The sequence below is a fragment of the Exophiala aquamarina genome (assembly GCF_000709125.1).
Source record: "Exophiala aquamarina CBS 119918 chromosome Unknown aczIA-supercont1.26, whole genome shotgun sequence".
Lineage (NCBI taxonomy): Eukaryota > Fungi > Ascomycota > Eurotiomycetes > Chaetothyriales > Herpotrichiellaceae > Exophiala > Exophiala aquamarina.
The window spans coordinates 116,597-125,306 of NW_013550562.1; positions in this window are offsets into that span (position 1 = coordinate 116,597).

An 8,710-nucleotide genomic window follows, 5' to 3' on the forward strand; every position below is an offset into this window, starting at 1 on the left:
AATAGGGAGAAGCTAGGATACTTCCTTATATAACTTAAGACTACCTTTAAGCTTAATCTAGCTAAGTATACTAAAGTAGAGGATAAGGTTATATTTATAGTAATGTACCTTAAGGGGGCGGCGTTCTATTAGTTTAAACTAGTATAGAACGACTATCTCGAGTCCTCTAACTCCGACGACGAAACTAAGGTATACTTTAGGAACTTTACGTAGTTCGAAATAATAATTAAATAGATCTATAGTACGATTAATAAAGCTACGATAGCTTCTCGTACTATATATACTCTTAAATAAATAGAATCTATAGCTAATTATTATTCGGAGTTTAAGAAGCTAGTAAAGGAACTAGAATATATAGACGATAATATCTTTAAGAATACGTTCTATAATAGATTAAAGAATAAAGTTAGGAAGGAAATAATAGAGCGCTCGGAAATATATAAAGATATAGTAGATAAAGCTATTAAACTTAATAATCGACTATACGAACTATATATAGAAGATAATAAAAGGAGAAGCTTAGGAAGACGAAGGTATCGAGGGTATCGGTATTCTCCTCGAGCTAATACGGAGCGCCTATAAAACTACGAGAACTCTATAGACCTAGACACTATAGAACGTTATAATACTCGACGAATAGGCCTAGGTAGAGGCCGATATATAGGGCGAAAGGCTATAGGCGAATAAGATCGGGAGAAAGAAAGATAAAGAAAGGAAAATCTATACTACGAATATAGTAAGCCCGAATACTATATACGCGATTACCTAGAAAAGAAAGGCGCTTAAGGACTATATATAATAAATATATAGAGCGGTAGTATAGACGGCTTAATAGCGAAAAAGGTCGATACTATTAAAGAAACCTAAAGATCTATCGAGGGTAAGAGTAAACTAGTATAGAAGGACTACTAGGAATCGGATAACCCTCGAGGGTTAAGTAAGTTAAATATCGAGCTATTAGAAGAAGGGTTCTAGTTAAAGTATTAGATTAGAAAACCTAAAGGGTCTAAGCGTAAGACTTAGAAGAAAGAAAAGTTCGACGAATTCCTAAAGGGAGAGTAGCTAAGCGAAGTAACGTATAATACGAGAAGAAATATCGTAAGATACGCTTAAGAATTATAGTATTTCTACTACGAGGATAACTACTAGCTCTATTTAGCTTTAAAGACCGAAAAATAGTAGTTTCTATATAGAGATAGAGGGAGTATAAAACCTCGAGAATAGAAATAGAGGGTCTAGGAAACCCTAGCTATAATAATAGCCGATTTCGAGTTAATACTTACTAATATAGATAATTATACGATAATTAGAACGAAATTCTAGAAGAAGGTCGACGGAGCTATAGTATCTAATAGAAGAATAACGTAAGAAGTATTTAGGACGGCGTTAATTTATAAATACCGAATCCGAGAATACTAGGAGTATAGATATATCTATATATATATCGAAGATAGAGAACCTTACTAACTAAGACTCTAACGGAGAAAAGATAAATAAGTACTAATAGATAAAATTCTACGACGATATAAGAACTCTACGAAATTCTATATATACTTTTAAGATAGAAGGAAAGGAAATACTCTATACCGATATAACCTAGGCGCTACCTCTAGGAAAGAATAGAAATATATATAGATCTAGAAATACGACGACCGGAAATACTCTCTATAAGCTAAATATACGTACGATATATATAGCGGAGAAGCTTACTTTATAACCTTTAAAGGACTCGATAAAGAAGTAACCTATACGGAGGAATAGCTAGTTTAGCTTAAGTAGAAACTATTTAGTTTTAGGACGGTAACGCTACTACCGCCTTACTATAATATATCTATAATAGAAAAAGGACCCGCGAATAAGATTTTACTAAATAAGCTCGACCTAGTAATTATCCGAACCTACTACTAGATAGTAGGACTAGCGGAGAACCCCGGAATATAGTATAATCCCCTAGGATAATCGAAGAAAGAAAGAATCTATATAATAATCTATAAATATACCTAGAATAAATACGAAGATAAAGAAAATAGCTATACGTACGATTACGTAGACTACGTATTTCCTTTCCTATTTAGAAAAGGAGAAAATAATAACTAATTAGAAGAATTACGATAGTAGTTAAATAAATACGAGAAAGTAAGACTATAGAGAATAACGTATACCTACCCTAACGATATAGTATTAAAAGAGGAAGAAAATAAGGTAATAGTATCGAAATATTATCTTATAGTATTTATTATTAACTACTACTAGGTAAGTATTAAAGATAGTATTAAGAAATTAATATTCTATCCTAGTGGACTAAGATAATTAACTCGAAGATCGATTAGTCTAAACGAATACTATAATCTAGAATATCTAACGGTAGCTTCTTACTATTCGTATAATATAGTAGAGAGCTAAATAGTACGATATAATCTACTAGTATAAATAATCGGAGGAGTATAAGTACGATTAATATACCTAGATAATAAAGAAGAAGAATAGAAAGAAGTAAACGCTAAAGAATTAAATAAGGATTCTAAAGTATCGTTAGAAGAAGAAGAAAAATATTACGTAGCTAAGGTTACGAGGAACTAGATTAAGATTATAATAAAGTACTAGAAATATAGTAAATATATAGAATATACTAGCGAGACCGAAAGATACCTCTATATCTATTACGATCCTAAAATAAAACTATAAGAATAATAGAACGAAATTAATATATTATTTTACTAGAATTATAAATATAATTAAGCGTCGATAATATATATATATATATAAGGCTTAACTTACGAATAAATTATAGTAAATCTCGACTAGGAAAACGCGAAGAAAATCTAGAGAATAGAAGTATTAACGATACGAAACTTATATATAATATAGGAGGATAAGAAAGAAGATATACTTTATATCGACGAACGAGTAGATTCGACGTACCTATTCGGTTATTTTAGCTACGCGGAAAGAAGCTACTAATAGTACTTTAAGCTATATTAATATCTATAGAATATAAGTTCTAATCGACTTCGAATTCCGATTAGTAAGATAATATATCGATCGATAAACGAGTATAACGAACGTACTTATATAGTAGAGCTAAGACTATATATATATTTAAAAAACGATAAGAAAATAACCTATTAAGGCTAGGTTATCTACGATAATAGCCTTAGACTCTATATAAGCTAGATAGAAGAAAAGCGAAATATATAGTCCTTACGACTATTCTATAGAACTTCTCTATATAACTTATAATAGACTCCGAAGTAAACGGAAATTATATCTTATACTATATAGCGTAAAGGTTAAAAGACTATATAAAAGTAAAGATAGAACTATACTAACTTACTATAGTAGATAAGTCGTTAATAGAGTTTAAGGACGAATAAATAAGAAAAGAACTATAATAAGTCGAACTACTAATAAGAACTTATTAAGAAAGAATAACTCTAGATATAATAGCGATAAAATATAACGCTATATTAGGAATAGAATAGCTAGAAAAATATAACCTTTAAATAAACTAGAAAATAAGAGAATTCGAATTTCCGAACTATAGTTACGAAATAAAAATAGAAGATCGATTATCTTTAAAGGTTTCCTTCGTAAAGGCGATATAGATACGACTAAGAGGTAGAATATTAGCCTAAACTAATATCGAAGAACTACTTTCGAAATATATAAAATATAAAGAACTATTTATAGAAAAGGAAGGTAAAGTAGTACTTCTAGAATACTAGCCTTAAAATTATCGAATATTTATAAAAGAAGGGAAAGTACTTAACTATAAAGAATAGTTAAAGTTACTCTCGAAAAAAGAGGAAGACTTCCTAAAGAACTATATCGAGAAACTAGAAGTAAAGGGCTTAATAAGAAGAAGCTAATTAAAGGTAGAAAAGTATAGATTTATATTCTATAGTATACTCTTTATAATAAAAAAGAATAGATTACTACGACTATATATTAACTATAGACTACTTAATAATAAAACTATTAAGGACTATTATTCTATTCTTCGATAGAATAAGCTATAGAATCGCCTTTTAGGCGTCGTATAGTTTATAGCGTTAGATACTAAAGACGCCTATTACCTAATTAGAATAGTTAACGAAGAAGAATAGAAAACGGTATTCTAAATAAGATAGAGAGTCTACGAATTCTTAGTTATACCTTTTAGACTTACTAATATACTATTAACGTTCTAAGAATTTATAAATAACGCTTTAAGAGAATATTTAGATATATTCGTTCTTATCTATCTCGATAATATTCTAATCTTTTTAAAGACTTACGAGAAATACGTAGAGTATATAAAGAAAATAATAGAAAAGCTAAAGGAAAATAAAATTCTACTTAAGCTATTTAAATACGAATTTTATAAGAATAGTATTAAATTTCTAGACTATATTATATCTTCGAAAGGACTCGTACTAAACTAAGAAAAAGTTCGAGCTATTAAAGAGTAGCTAGAACTAACGATAGTTAAGGAAGTATAGGCGTTCTACGAATTAATTAACTATTACTAAAAGTTTATTAAGAACTTCTTAAAAATCGTAGTACTAATTATTAACTTAATTAAAAAAGAAATAATCTTCGATTTTAGGGAAAAATATAAGAACGCCTTTAAAGAGCTAAAGCGATAGATAACGTCTATACTAATTTTATATATTTTCGACCTAGAAAAGGAAGCGACCGTAGAAATAGACGCCTTAGATAAAGTAATAGGAGGCTACCTTAAATAAAAAGACGAATAAAGAAAGCTTTATTTAGTAGTATATTATTTAAGGAAGCTAAGCGGACTCGAGGTAAATTACGATATCTATAATAAGGAACTACTCGTAGTAGTAGAATACTTAAAAATATAGAGAGTATATCTAGAGGGAGCTAAATACCTAGTATAAATATACTTAGACTATAAAAATTTAATATACTAGACGATAACTAAAGAACTTAATAGAAGATAAGTTAAATAGATTAAAATTCTAGTCTTTTACGATTTTAAAATTATATATATTCGAGGAATAGAAAATATTATAGTTAATACCCTTAGTAGAAGAATAAACTATATAGAAGGGCTAGAGCCGAAGCTAGTAGCGCTCCTAGAGAAAAAGGAAAATTACCTAATATATAGAAAAATAAAAATAAGAATACTTATAATATTAGAAATAGAATTAATACTAGAATAAAAGTAGAGAATTATATAAATAAGGTATAACGATAAAAGCGTAGGATACCTAGATATTAATAAGATAATCGAACTAATAATATAAGATTTTATTTAGACGAAACTAAGAAAAGATATTAAAGATTATATTAAGAATTATAATATATACTATAAAGCTAAATACTTAAGATATAAACTATATAGCTTATTATAATTAGCGGAAAATATAGATAAAGTATAGTTAAGAATAGTAATAGACTTTATAGTTAAGCTACTATTATCGAAGGAATCTATAACGAATACGATTTACGATAGTATACTTATAATAAACGATATACTAATAAAATATATTTACCTACTACTATATAAAGAAGTATCGATAGTAGAGGAACTAGTATACGTAGTTACGAGAATAGTATTTATATAATATAGAATACTAGAAGTTATTATTACGAATAGGGATAAACTATTTAATTTATAGTTTTAGTAATTATTAATCGACCTACTAAGAATAAAATATAAAATATTTATATTATACTATCTATAAACGGACGAATAAACGGAAAGAACGAATTAAATAATAGAATAATATCTACGATACTATATAGACTACTAATAAAAAGATTAGGTTAAGCTATTATTAATAGCTTAATTCGCTTTTAATAATAATATATCGATAACCGAAATATCGTCGTTCTTTACGAACTACGAGAGATACCTAAACTTTAAGAAAGAGCCGTTAGGCGATAGACCTATAGCGGAAAGGGCGAGGATAAAAGTCGAAGACTTATATAAGTTATACTTTCTACTAAAGATAAAGTTAAATAAAATATTAAAAATAACTATAAAAATAGTAAATAAGAAAAGATCTAAGGAACTAGACTTCTAGAAGGAAGAGATAGTTTACGTTAATATAAAAAATATAAAAATATAAAGACTAAGTAAAAAACTAGATTATACGAAAATTAGTCTATATCGAATTAAGAAAATACTAGGACTAGTCTCTTATAAGCTATAATTACTAGAAGGACTAAATATATATTTAGTATTCTATAAATTACTATTAGAGAGGATACTAAAAGGAGCTAGACTAGGACTAGTATATATCGATAAAGAAACCTAAGAATTCTATTATAATATAGAAACTATACTCTAGTATAGGTAAGAAAATAATTAGATAAAATACTTAATTAAATAGTTAAGATATCTAGAAGAGGAAAATACTTAGGAACTAGAAATAAACCTTAATTCGAAACTAGTTACCTAGTATTATTTAGGGAACCTAGGACCTATTTCTAATCTACCGAATTAATTACGAACTAACCGCTAAAAATAAAATCGGGCTCGGCTAGAGCTAGCTTATAATTAACGCTAGTAGACGCCTCTACGAACTTAAAAATACTTAATACTTCTATTTCTCGACGAAGTATATAATTAGACTAGTCTTCTAGTTTAGCTAGGAAGTTCTAGATATCGATATCGCGCTCTTCTAGCTTCGTAAGGACCTTACGAAGACGAGTAATCTCGCGTCGTTTAGTACGAAACTTCGAGACTAACTATTTCTTTTACTCTTTAACTTTTCGAAATTCCTCTACGAAAAAGGTACTATCGTAGTTTCGTTAATACCGAAGATACTTAGAGTATTTTATCGATTATTCTCGATTATAGTAATAGGTAACGTTATAGTTAATATACTCGATATAGGTAACTATAGCGACGTTTTTAGGATCGGAAGATATAGCGTTCGTAATTTTAAGACGACGCGCGTTCTAGTTATATATAGGTTTAGAGGATCGACGACTCTTCTTAATACCTAAGGGCGATATAGTTAGCTATAAGGAAGAAGGAGCGAGAATTATAATAAAAGGGGGGCGACTACCTTAAGTACGTTAAGAATAATATAGACTAGAAGAGGAGATAGTATTACGAACTAGGTTATAGATAAGGTCGTCGGAATAGGCGCCCTACGTTCTAGGAAATAGTTTAAGGAAGGTCGGCTAATAGAGAACGAGGCTATATTATATAACTAGAGGGTATATTAATATATTAGTATATTAGAGTAATATAGTAAAGTACTAAAGTAGTACTTTAAATATTATATATACGTACTCCTTTACCTAGATAGTATAGTTCGTAGTTAACTTCGTTAGTAATCTTATACCTATATTTTAGGATATAGTCCGACGAATAGAGTATTCCCTTTATTATCCTAGTTAATACTCTAGTATCTATTCTATTAAGGAACCCTACCTTAGTTAGAACTACTTATAGCTCGGATTATAATACTTAACTTAGTTCTCTAGAGAGGTATAAGAGTATAAGTAACTTAACGAGAATACTAAGATAATCGATTAATTACTATATAGTCCTTAGAATATCGACTATAAGAACTTAAGGAGTCTAAAAACCTCGTATATAATTCGTATAGCCCTTAAGGTCTTATATACTAGGCTCCTTAGTATTTTAGAACTAGTCTTAATATAGGATAGATACTTCTAGAGTCTATCGTAGTCCTATTTCGTAATAATTACTCCCTTCTCCTAAAGTATACTCGTCCTCGAGTATAGGAGTAGTAGGTAAGAAGTAGCGTTCTAGTATAGCGCTATATACGTTCTATATTAATATTAGAAAAAATATAATATATTTCCCTAATTTTAGGATTACTCCTAATTCTAACTTATTCTACTCTTAGAAATTATTCCGTATTTACTTTAGTTTACTTAATTCTAGCGAAACTTCGCGTACTTCTCGTACCTTAATATAGTATATATAGTAAGCTATATCTATAAAGCTAAACTTTTTAATTATTTAGTCCTCGCTATTTAATTTTCGTTAAGGTCTTAGCGATTAATCTCTAGATAAAAGGTATATTAACCTTCCTCTACTCTATCTTTCTTCTTCTTTTTTTTTTTTTTTATATTTCTTATTTCTTAAGACTCCTCCTCCTTAGTAAGTCCTATAGTTAGTCCTCTACTTTTTCCCTATTAATAGTATACTAGCTACTTATCTTCTTATCTCTATCTAGAATTTCTATATAAGTTTTTATATTTTCCTAGGATAGTTAAAGTTAACCTAGTATATTAATCGTACTTATTTAGTATACTACTTAGTCGAGCCTTTATTCTATTAATTTAAGGAGATATTAGTAATAAGATTATCGAGTATATTTATATAAAATATATAAGATCCTTAGGAAGAAATAACTAAGTATTACTTAATAAGAATAAGCTTACTCTTTCTATACTAAGTATATACTAACCTTATTTTAGATAGAGAAATTTAATACTAGACTAAGAATAGAAAATATACTTAGTATAGAATCTAAGGTTATACTTATAAAGTAGTAAGTTTCCTTTTCCTATACTATTTCTATACTAATCTCCTAGGTATCTTTATATTTAACCTATACTATAAGGATTCTAGTTAAGTTTACTATAGATTCTATTAAGCCTAGTAGCGCTAGCTAAATTATTTACTCTAGTAAGCTTTTTATCTTCCTAGCTATTCCCTTACTAATCCTATACTAGATCGTTCTATTATAGAAGTAATTAATCGTATAGT